Genomic DNA, 13,260 nt, shown 5'->3' with positions numbered 1-13,260 from the left:
ATAATTTCTCTTTTCAAACAAAATATAGATAATAATACCACAGCATTCAATGAGCAATTTGATATAGGTGTGATAGGACTATCCTAATGTGACAGATGAGGAAATAGGGATCTACAACTTGAGAAGCTATTTGAGGTTAGAAAGGAGGCAATGTGATGCAGAAAAAAAGAGTACCAACTTCAGAAACAGACATATCTGTACTGGAATCATAGTATGATCGCTAAAAATCTATGTGATCCTGAAAGGTAAACTCTCAGGTTTCTTTATTTGTAAAACAGTGTAATACTCACCTTAGAGATTAATTTGTGGTGAGGATTAATGATAGTATGTATAAAAGGCCTATTAACACAGTGACTAACACACAGAAGAGAATATAAAACTTCATTTTAATTACTACAGTGATTATTCTGGGGAACTGAGATTAGAACACAGGTCTCTGCTCTTAAAGTCTCACTATCTCTGTACTAACTCTAATAAACACAGTAGTTAATGTTTACAATGCTAAATATTTAAACATAAAGAATAAAATGTATCCAAGCCAGAAAAAACTTAAAAACTATTTACCGTTTGAAACTATAATGCTCACATCTCTTCCATTCCAAAATAAAATTTAAAAAACCTCCCAGCTCTCATTTCACCTTCCCTTCACAGTCAAACCTCTAGAAAAAAAGTCTACATCGGTTTATTTCTACTTCATCTCCCAGTTATTAATCCTCCAAACTTAATGCAACCTGGGTCCCAACTTCTCATTGGAACTGCTCTCATTAAGATCATCAAGGATTTCCTAATGGTCAAATCCAAATGATTTTTTTCAATCCCTATGTGGCATATATGTCCTGGATAAAAGGCCTTTGGTTTCTTTGACACTATACTTCTCCCTACCTTTCTAATTAGTCTATTAATTTATTTCATATTCCTCTTCCTCTGTTTATGCTCTCAATATTCCAATTCTCTTATTTTATACACTCAGACTATTTTACTCACCACCATAGCTTTCACCATTGCTGTGAATTTCCTAAGCACTTTCTTCCAAGATTCAGATCTCCATATTCAACAAGCTCCTATAAGTCCCTAGGGATCTCCAACTTAGTACTTTTAAAACCAAGTTCATCATGTTCCCATTCCAAGCATACTCTTCTTGTATTTCCGTCACCTGATTAACAGCATCAGCAAGCCAGCAGTTTGCTCATGAAAAGAGAAATCAGTCCAATTCTCTTTCCCTCTGGACAAATTCTGTAAACTGTCCTACTTAATATCTCTCGAATCCATCTCCTCCACAAGGCACCACTCTAACACTCCACATCTCTTACTGTGGACACTGTACTAATTAAATCTACATGGACATCTAGGAAGCAATCATATTCTTACAAACCCTACCCCTAAACCACATTTAACTGATCCATGAGCAGGCAAACTGAACCTAATAAAAACACAGAATGAAGCAAAGACTAAAAATATTGGTGGTACCAACAGCCTTGTTTTTATTTGTTCCTGAAGCTCAGATCAACCGTTCGTGAGACTGGTTGGTTCTTCAAGTCATTCCCTGGATTCCATGATCCAGGATAAATTCCTCTTTTTGTTTAAGTTTGTTTGAGTTGGATTACTTATAATCAAATCCTAATTGATACAAAGTCTAAATAAAAGCATTCCTCCAGTTGCCCCCCTCCAGAAAGACACTAGATTATCTTTCTAAACCATAAATCATTCTATATTATATCCCTTGAAATCCTTCCACAGCTTCCTACTGCCTAAAGTACTCATTCATTCAGCATATATTTATTAGGAAACCACTCTGTGGTTAAGCATTGTGATAAGTTCAAGGGATAAAATGATTAAAAAGATAGCTATGGTTCCCCCTCCTCAAGAACTAGAAAGACAAACAGAATAATAAAACAAGAAAATCATCATTTACTTAATTAAATAATAATCAAACAATAGATGCTAAAATCTTAGGAATGTCTACAGCTTACATTCACATAGTATATATATAACACAGAGAGAGCAGCAGGGAGGAATCAGAGAGCATGCACTACATTATAGTATTCAATATAGTATTCCTTCAATTGTTCTATGTACTTGAAAATTCTTACAGTAATAGAAAGTTAAGGAGAAAATATAAATAAAGAAGTGTACGGTGTTGCACACACACATGCATATGGTGTGATAAATCTACCAGACTGTAAGCAACTAAAGGCCAGGGATAGAGTCTTCTCTATACAATACTTCGTCCTTAGTACCAGGCCATACAGCACATGATCAGTAACTGTTTCATGAATGAATACGCCTTTCATGTGGTCAGCAGCTTAATCTAAATTTTACAGTATATGAGAAGTAAACACTAAAAAGTAATATTGCAAGCAATTTTCAAAACCTCTACATTTAAATTCAGGATATGGTATTGAGAGAAAAGGCTAGCCACTTGGAAAAAGTAGATCCTTAACTCCTATCAAAATAATTTCCAGATGTTTTCAAAGTTTAAACATAAAAAATAAAACACTAATATAAAAAATATGGAAAAATTCTTTTTAAGTCTTAATAAAGTTGGGAAAAGCCTTTCTAAAAATGACACAAAATCTAGAATAAAAGACTAATTTATTGAGTAAAACAATAACAGGTCAAATGTGACCCAAAAACTGCTACAGAGAAGACACAAACCAAACCAGAGATTAGAGATTAACCAGCTAAAAAGATTTTATTGTATTTGATATCACAAAGGGTCATTTTGGATACAGATAAGATTCTTATGCCTCAATAAAAATACAAACAACCAAATACATGTACAAAAGAAAAGGATTTGAACAAACATTCCAGGAAAGGACACATGAAGGATGAGCTTTGCTCATAAGTGAAATGAAAATTAATAATGCAGTGAGATACCATGTTCACAAGCAGGTTGGTAAGGACAAAAGGTTTTGGTAACAGCCTGACAGCCATGCTACAGGCCAAAGCTGCCAGAACTATGGCCCAAGGCCAAAAAATATATACAAAAAAAAAAAAAAAAAAAAAAAGAACTTGTGACATGGACCATATGTGAGCTGCAAAGCCTAAAATATTTACTCTAGCCCTTGAAAGAAGAAAAGTTCGCCAACTGCTACAGTCAAATACTACTGGTAGGAATATAAACTGGTACAACTCTAATAAAGAATAGACAGTGATATTTATGATACTTTAAATACACATACCTCTTGAGCCAGCATTTCAACTTCTAAGATTTTATTCTAGAGATATAAATTCTTTTTATTTTTTAATTCAACCATAGTTAATATACAGCATTTTATTAGTTCTAAATCTTGCAAGGGAACTATGAAAAAAGAACAGTTACAGCAGCAAAGTCTGGAAACAGCCTATCTATTCATCAGTGAGGCTAAATTAATTATAGTACATACCTACAACAGAGCATTATGCAGTTATAAAAAAAGAATGAGGTAGCTTTATATGAATTTCCAAGGTTAATTAAGTAAAAAATACCTAAGTGACAAAGAATAAATACATTAGGCTATCACTAATGTATTTTTTAAAATTTATGAGTATAAAAAATATCTTCCATTGATCTTCTATGAAAATCATAACTGGGTAGCTAGAAGACAGAAACACAACTTTTCAAAGCATACTTTTTATATATTTTGAGTTTTGAAGCACATGTATCTATTGTTTATTGAAATCAAATTTTTTATCCTTATTTGAAAATGCACTTGAGATTTAAAGCTTTTTCAGAGACGGCAATTTCTAACAAAGCATCCAATTTGAATTTGAAATTTTGCTAGTGGGGTGCTTAGGTGGCTCAGTTGCTCAAGCGTCTGGGTAAATGTCCAACTCTTGATTTCAGCTCAGGTCATGATGCAGCAGTTCATGAGTTTTAGCCCTGCATCAGGCTCCATGCTGTCAGTGTGGAGTCTGCTTGGGATTCTCTTTCTCTCCTTTCTCTCTTTGCCCCTCCCTCACTCGCTCTCTCTCAAAAATAAACTTAAAAGATTTTTTAAATGAAATTTTGCTTGTTATCCCACAAGAAATATACAGGCTGAACAAATCTTAATGTAAGTGCTAGTTACATTAAGATACATAATTAACAGGGTGCCTGGGTGGCTCAGTTGATTAAACCTCCGACTTTGGCTCAGCTCATGATCTCACAGCCCATGAGTTTGACCCCACGTCGGGCTCTGTGCTGACAGCTCAGAGCCTGGAGCCTGCTTCAGATTCTGTGTCTCCCTCTCTCTCTGCCCCTCTCCTACTTGTGCTCTCTCTCTCTCAAAAATAATAAACATTAAAAACAATTTTTTTAAAAGATAAATAATCAACTGGACAAGAATCCTCATCCTTGAGGCCCATTTAATCAAACAAAAGAAATAGCTCCTGTTTCTCAAAGCCTAGATATACAAAACAAAGCAGGACACTGCATTTATCGGGGATCCCAGTAGCTAGTGAAACCCTTGAAAGTACCAATTTCTCATGGAAGACTCCTGGCTGTTAGACACTGTGAACAGGATTGGCATATGTGAGGAAATATGTGAGAAAAAGGAAGGACAAATGACTGGACCTGAATGAGTGAGAGGAAGAGTGCTAAAAAATGAGAAAAGAGAAAAAGCCAGAGAACAGGTCCATTACAAATTTGCAGACCATAGGGAAAAATGCAATATATTTAAGTGTGAAAGGAAGTCATTAAAAGATCCTGATGAGGTTAACATGATTTATATTTTACAAGGATCACCCTAGCTTCTATAGGACTCCTTTAAGACTGTTAAATGTTACAGGGAATGTGACGCCTAAGTGGCTCAGTCAGTTAAGCGTCAAACTTTGGCTCAGTTCTTGATCTCATTGCTCCTGAGTTCGAGCTCTCCATCAGGCTCTGTGCTGACAGCTCGGAGCCTGGAGCATGGAGCCTGCTTCAGATTCTGTCTCCATCTCTCTCTGCCCCTCCCCCATTTTCTCGCTCTCTCAAATATAAAATAAAACATAAAATTTTTAATGTTAAGGGAATAAAGAATGGAATGGAAGTGGGAAGAACAATTAGGGGATTATTGCAATAATCCAAGGAAACATTGGTGGCTAAGGCCAGGATAGTAATGGTGGATGTAAAGAAGAAACAGTCTGATTTGGGTTTAGAGGCATTCCCTGATATATAAGAAGCTGGATATGAAAGAAGCAAAGGATAATACAACAGGGTATCATTGCTTCAGATGGGAACACTAAGAGAGGAACAGACAGGAAAGAGGTAACTTGGTTTTGGGCCTGTTAATTTTGAGAACTTTATTAAATCTTCAACTGGAGATAATAAGATGGCAATTAGATATATTAATAAAGAGGAATTAAAAAGGAGACTCTTGCCAAGCAATGACATACATATTGGGGAATCAATGAAGAGATGGCACTTAAAATTAATGCGACAAGATGAGATCACCTAGCAAATTTATTTACTACTGATGGAAGAGAGCTAAAGAGTCCTCTGCACCATTTGGAAATCTGATAGAAAGGAAGGAATAAGGAAAAGAGACTAAGATACAACAGCCAATGAGGCAAGAGGAAAACTAGGTGACTGATGTCAAACAAGCTATGTAAAGGAAGAATTTCAGCAAGGATAGACTGACCAACCAAAACAAACACTGCTGAGCTGACACAGAAGATGAAGACTGAGAAGGATCAGTAACATTTGCAAAGCTGAAATGATCTTCTAACTTGACAAGAGTATTATCAGTGAACAAATGAGTATACAAGCTGGAGTGGGGTGATCCCAAAAGACAGAACTGACGAACCTTAAGTACAGACAACTCTCCGTAAGAGTTTTGCTCTAAATTAAAGAAAATGAGCAGAAACAGGGTTAAAATCTGCAGTTAAGTCTTTTTCCGACCTGGTATTTTTGTTTTGTTTTCCTCATTGTTTTACTTTTTGGTGAGGTGTTTTTTGCTTGTTTTTATGATGGAGAATATTGCAGCTTGTAGTCTGCTTATGAGAATGATCCAACAAAGAGGGAACAACTAAGGAGTTTAAAAGGAAAATCTATGTGCAACAGTGGATGTGGTCAGTACATAAATAAACTTCCTCAGTACAAGAATGAAAGGAGTACATGTGTTAAATGCAAGTAAGTTGTAAGATTTTGTGAACGGAGATCAATGGTATCTTAAGCAGTTTTAAGTACAGTATTTGTATTCGACAATGAAAGTAAATTTCATGGTAGGTCAACTTTTACTCCAGGTCTTCCTGCTTAGGCTTTGCTTCAAGAGGCAGACTGATGTTTCTATACTATACCGAAGGATCATTTCAAGGCACAAACATCAACTAAGAAGTCCAATAAACACATAAATGAACACTGTGAAAGGGCTGTTAGCTACTTTCATTGCCAATACATTACTTGATTCCTCCCATACTTTTTTGTTTTTAATCAAAGCATAATTTTCAGATATTAAATAATATCAGTTATAATTTTAACTTTAGTTAAAATCTTAGTTCTTAGTTAAATCTTAGTTAAATCTTAGTTCTCAAACAATTCTGAAGTTGCTTTTCTCTCTTATATAAAATAAAGAATCAAAAAAGAAAAGAAAACATAAACTCTGAAGAATGCAAAACCAAGTAACAACAAGCATAAAAATGAGGTAATCTATGGGGTGCCTGGGTGGCTCAATCGGTTACGTGTCCAACTTTGGCTCAGGTCATGATCTCGTGGTTCACAGGTTTGAGCCCCACGTGAGGCTCTGTGCTGACAGCTCAGAGCCTGGAGCCTGCTTCATGGATTCTGTCTCCCTCTCTCTCTGTCCCTCCCCCACTCGTACTCTGTCTCTCTCTCTCTCTCTCTCTCTCTCTCAAAAATAAATAAAACATTAAAAAAAATTTTTTTAATGAGGTAATCTTGTTCATTTTAAGTGAGGTTCATTTTAAATAAAAGCTTACAACATTAGAATTTTGTCACTGATATATTTCTAAGATGATTTAGTGTTATTCAATAAAATGCAATTTGCTGAATAATAAAAGCCTCTTCGAACTAGAAGATTAGGAATACAGTTTAATAGTTAAAACTCCAATAAAACCAGGAATCATTAACAAATGAAACATACATGTCTTACACATTTATTTTTATTTGGGATATATAAAAGCACACTGACCAACCATTTGAGGATCAACCAAATCTTGCAGAATGTGCATGCTAATTTGAGTTCTTTCTTGAACAAATTACACCCATAATGTAAACTCCATGACTGCAACTGTCGTTTCTTTAAAGTGGAATGACAAAATACAGACACCTGCACCTCCATGTTTTTACTGATTTATGTAGTAAGTATTTCCAAAGCATTCAAATTATTCATAGAAACAAGTCACTTGGAGTGCATGGGTGGCTCAGTCAGTTAAGCATCCAACTCTTCATTTTGGCTCACATCATGGTCTCATGGTTAGTGAGACTAAGTCCCATGTTAGGCTCTGAGCTGACACAGAGATTGGGATTCTCTCTCACTCTCGGCCCCTACCCCACTCAGCGTTCTCTCTCTCTCTCTCTCTCTCTCAAAATAAATAAATAAATATTTTAAAAAATTTAAAAGAAAGAAACAACTCACTTTCCAGAGTAAATTCCATTAGTGTAAAAACAATTTAAATTATACAATTACAATGACAAGTAGTACTAAAAGAAACAGGTTTGGAAACAACGGACTCTTGGTAAACATACAACTCATCAACAGCTGAACTTATGTGGCTTTGTCTTAAACTAGTAGATGCTTTTCAACAGCCATTCTAGCTTCTGCCTTTATTGACAGACCCTGATTCTCATCAGGACACACTTACAGTAATAGAAAGAATGATAATTTGTATTTATGATCCTAAGATGAAAAGGAATCTTTGCTATTAACAGGCCAATAACCAACAGGAAACTTTTCATGGAAATGGGATAATAATTAGAATACAACAATCCAGTGTTCTTTCAAACTGCAGGTATCACCCATTAGTGAGCCAGGGCCAGGAAATTGTTTTTTAATAAGACAGAGTAGAAGGGGCACCTGGCTGGCTTAGTCGGTAGAGAATGCGAATCTTGATCCCAGGGTCATGAGTTTGAGCCCCGTGTTTGATGTGGAGATTACTTTAAAAAAAAAAAAAAAAAAAAAAAAGACTATACTAGAAAGCAAAGTGCATTAGTCAGAGTAACAATAAGCAATGCTATAAAAAATGTCTGTACACACATAGGTCTCTATGTAAAATATATTTCTATCAGTGTTTCAAAGTTACAGTGAATAAGTGGTGATAGATATTAACGAAACTAATTGTAGTAATCATTTTGCAATACATACATACAGCAAATCATTATGTTGTACATCTAAAAAAATTATGCAGTGCTGTATGTCAATTTTACCTCACTTTTAAAAATTTTAAAACAAAAACAAAAACCCCTAGATAATTTTGTTTCTGATACACAATAATTCTTGAGGATCACTGAACTAAAGCAATGCTTCCTCAATGATTACCGGCCATCAGAATCTCTTGGTGAGCTTGTTGGAAACAGATACCTGAGTTCCACACCACCCCCAAAGATTCTGGTTCTGCAGGTAAAGGATGACAGCTAGAATCTGATTCCTAACAGACTCCCAGGTGATGCTAATATTGCTGATCCACAGACCACACCTTGAGTAATAGGTTCTAGTTTTTTATGAACCAGGCATAAATAAATCACCACACCCAGAGGCTGAAAGCAATCTTCAGATTCATCAAGTCTAACTTCTTATCAGATGGTTGAATTTCTTTCACAAAATCCCCCTGAACGTTCTACCAACAAAGACAAACCACTGAATGCCCTACCATACCAGAGATGAACCATTTACTTAAGTCAGGTCAATCATCAAGGATCCATGGTAAGTACTAACAAAGATGAATGAGCTTCCTCAGGAAGTCACGACTACAGACTATAGCTCTCTTATTTTCATTCAAATATGTGTTGTTATTGTAGAACTATTCAAGTATGCCACTGTAACCTCTACACATTCAATAAAGAGAGATGAGATTCATAGGTGATAGTTACAGGACTTACTTTCACTAATTTTTGCTTTTATTCGTTCCCATAGGAAAAAAAAATAGCTTGAAACCAGTGGAATATTCACAACAATTTGATTTTATAACTAATAGATTTTATTACTAAAAGGTGACCAACAAATGTTGACACTTGAAATACCTCTGATAGAAATAAGTTACAATTTCAATAGTCCATTTGAACACTATTAAGACTAAAAAAAATGTGATTTTAAAGAACAGATAACAACCGTTTGTTATAAAACAACCATTTGTTCTTCACTATGAGGACAACTAAAGACAACAGACTTTACTTTTTTGAAGGTTCACTGGTATTTATACTGCTCTAAAAGTAATGATCAAGAAGAACAGCAAAATCCATAAACTGATACATTTGGCATGTACCTAAAAACTGTCCAGGGTCTATTAAAGTTGAAACATATCACTATAACAGAATATCATACACTTTAATGAAATAAAACATTTACGTATTTTTATAATATTTCAAAACTTCAGGGCATATTATTTTCATAAGCAAAATAAAATGAAATTTTAACAAAATAATAAAAGTGGAAGTAACTTATGCCAATAGTTCCAAAGCACAATGCCACAGAGATATAAGGAAACAGTCCCAAATCTGTCCCAATCTACACTTTCAAATCTTCTATCCTTCCAATTCTAAAATCTCTGTAACATGGTTATATTATTTATAAAGTGAAACCTTTAATTTTCATCTTCTCTCCCATCTTGCCTCACCAGATATAGCTGATATCCCTTTCTATTCAGATAAACAAGGATCTGTTCAAGTCCTGAATCTAATTTATCCTACCCCTTATAACTAGAAAGAATTGCAATGCTAAAGGAAATCATTTTAAGGGCTATAAAACTGTAGAAACAGAGTAAGCTGCACTTTTTTCCCCTCAGTGGCATCAGTAAAATTATAATAATTTCACTTGTTATTCTTATGAGATCATTAAACACAAGATACACCAATTCTACTATTTGCAAAGAAAGCAAATTCTGGCACAGGCTACAACATTATGTTATGTGAAATAAGTTAGTCACAAAAAAAACCAGTATGATTCCACTTATATGAGGTACCCAGAGTAGTCAAATTCATAGAGGCAGAAAGCAGAAGGGTAGATGACACAGCTAGAGAGAGAAGGAATGGGGAATTATTATTTAACAGGTATAGAGTTTCAGTTTTGCAAGACGGAAAGTGTTACAGAGATTGGTTGCACAGCAATGCCAGCTTACTTAATGTTACTGAATTGTACACTTAAACATGGCTCAGATGGTAAATTTAAGTTTATGTATATTTCAGTTAAAGTATTTTTTTAAGAATTTATATGAAGAAGTTGAGAGACAGAATACAAAATTAATAATATCAGGAATGAAAGGTATAGCAGTAAAGACTTCATAGAAATTAAATACAAAGTGAAAAAATATAAACATTAACAATAAATTTTAAAATGTTATGAACAACTTTATGACAGTACACTTAAAAATTATTAAGAAGTTTATAGAAATAAATTTGACAGCTTAGACCTTCAATGTCCAACACGGGAAGCTACCAGCCACCTATGTCTATTTAAATTAATCAAAATGAAAACTTCAGTTCAGCACTTGTTACATTTCAAGTGCTCAACTGCCAAGGGTAGCTACCTAGTGGCTACTATATTTTAATAGTATACATACAAAACATTTCCATCATCACACAAAAATTCTATTCAACTGTGCTGACTTAAAGGAAATGCCTTGAAAGGTGCAAATTACCAAACCAGACACAAAAGATAAAAGAAAATCTGAACGCACCAGGACCAGATGACTTGCTAGTAAATTAAATAAAATATTTAAGGAAATAACACCCATCTTACATGTATTCTTTCAGCAAATATAGGAGAAAGGAATATTTCTTAACCAATTTTCTGAGGCCAGTATTACTCTGCCACCAGAACCAGAGAAAGATACAACAAAAGACAACTTTACACCAATATCCTTCATAAACATAGGTGCTTAAAGTATTAGCATACTTAAAATACTAGCAAACTGAATAAAACTATAAAAAACAAATAATAAGTCATGACAAAGTAGGATTTATCCCATGAATATAAGATGGGTTGAATATTCAAAAATGAATTTACCACATAACACAATAAAGGAAAACACAGGACTATCTCAATAATGAAGAAAAATAATTTGACAAAATTTAATATTCATGCATGAAAAAAATCTTTCAGCAAACAAGAGAAAATCCTCAATCTGAGGGAAGATATCTACAAAGATAGTAAAGAACATATGGAGACTGAAAAAAACAATTTTCTAATTATAAGGTAATAAAAAATAGAAATAAGGGATACTACATTTCAAGTAAGTAAAGAAAGCATGATTATTCACTGACCTGGGAAGGAATAATTGGCTATTTCTATGGAGGGAAACTGTCCATCAATTTATCCATGAACAAAAAATCCAGACAAAATATTGGAAAGAAAAAAAAATATATATATATATATATGTATGCTAAATTTTATAAAATATGCGCAAACTCTATAAACTAGGAACTACAAGAGATTTAGAAATTTAGTAATAATTTAGAAATTAGAGATTTAAAGAAGACCTAAATAAAAAGAAATAAACCATGCTTGTAGGTATGATTCAATATATTTAAGATGTCAATTCTCCCCCAAATTAATCTATAGAATATGCAATTCCAATCAAAGTCCCAGTAGCTTATTTGTATAAATTTACATGTAAATCTAAAATATATATATGTAAATGCAAAGGACTTATACAGACAAAACAATTCTTAGGAACAGAGCTGGACGACTTGTACTAACTCACTTTGTAAATCAATAATCATTTCAAAATGAAAAGTTAGGAGCACCTGGGTGACTCAGTCAGTTAAGCATCCAAATCTTGATTTCGTCTCGAGCTGGAAGTCAGGGGCTGTTAGCACAGAACCTGCTTTGGATTCTTTCTCCCTCTCTCTCTGCCCCTCCCCTGTTCACACTTCCTCACTCACACACTCTCTCTCAAAATAAATAAGCATAAAAAAAAAAATTTAAACTAATTTTTCAAATATGGTAAATTTTGCTATCTGTACATTATACCTCAACAAATTTAATTTTTAATCATTTCACTTACAATAGCATAAGAAATTTAAAATATATAGGAATAACAAAATATGTACAAGACCTCTACTTTGAAAACTACAGATCATTGCTGAGAGAAATGAAATAAATAAATAAATAAACCTGAATAAACTGACAGGCATATCATATTCATGAATTGGAAAACACTATTAATTAGATGTCAATTCTCCCCAAAGTGATCTACAGACCCAACAGAATCACAATAAAAACCCCAGGAAGCTTTTTAATAGAAGTTGACAAGCTGCTTCTAAGAAATTGCATGAAAATGCAAAAGAGCTAGTACAGTAAAACAACACTGGAAAATATGACTTAGAATATCTGATTTAATATAAAATTAAAGGAATCGAGACAGTGTGATATTGGCCTCAGAACAGATATATATATATATAGATCCATGGAACTTACAATGAGTCTGGAAATAGACTCAATATACAGATCAACTAATTTTCAACAAATGTACCAAGGTATATCAATCAGAATAAATAATCTTTTCAATAAATGCTGCTGACTCAACAGATATCCACACACAAAAATTATACATGTTGACTTTTACATTACACTATATACAAAAACTAAAATGACATGGATGAGGACCCTAAATGTAAAAGCTAAGGCTAAAAATACAAAGTTTCTAGGAAAAAACAAGTGTAAATATTCATGATCTTGGGACTGGTATCTTAGAACACAAAGAATAGACCACACAAATACAGTAGTAGTAATAATAATAACAATAATAATAAAATGAGACTTCATCAAAATTAAAAACTTGTGCTACTCAAGGACACCACTGAGATCATAAAAAGGCAAGCCACAAAATGGATGGATGGATATGAAGGGATTTATGGACACAGATACATGGAGATGGATATCCCCACTGATTTCAATCTACTGATTTACATGACAGAAGACTTGTATCCAAAATATATAAAGAACCTTTATCCTAATAACAAAAAGACAAACAACCAAAATGAAAAGTGGGCAATAATTTGAACAGACACTTCACAAAAGAACATTAAGAATGGCCAATACACACAATAAAAAGATGTTCCACGTCATTAATAGGGAAATGCAAATTAAAACAATGAGATGCCACTGTCCTTCCCACTAAATTACCTCTAATTCAAAAGACAAA

General features: G+C 33.8%; 1 protein-coding gene across 11 annotated transcripts in view; it reads right to left on the bottom strand.

Annotated features, from left to right (window-relative positions):
• The window catches only part of ZMYM4 (zinc finger MYM-type containing 4), a 163,838-nt gene that overhangs the window by 79,026 nt on the left and 71,552 nt on the right, over positions 1-13,260 (bottom strand). The window lies entirely within an intron of this gene.

Source organism: Panthera tigris, chromosome C1 (genome assembly GCF_018350195.1).
Source record: "Panthera tigris isolate Pti1 chromosome C1, P.tigris_Pti1_mat1.1, whole genome shotgun sequence".
Lineage (NCBI taxonomy): Eukaryota > Metazoa > Chordata > Mammalia > Carnivora > Felidae > Panthera > Panthera tigris.
Note: the sequence above shows the minus strand (reverse complement) of the source record. Positions and strands in the feature narration are given on the sequence as shown.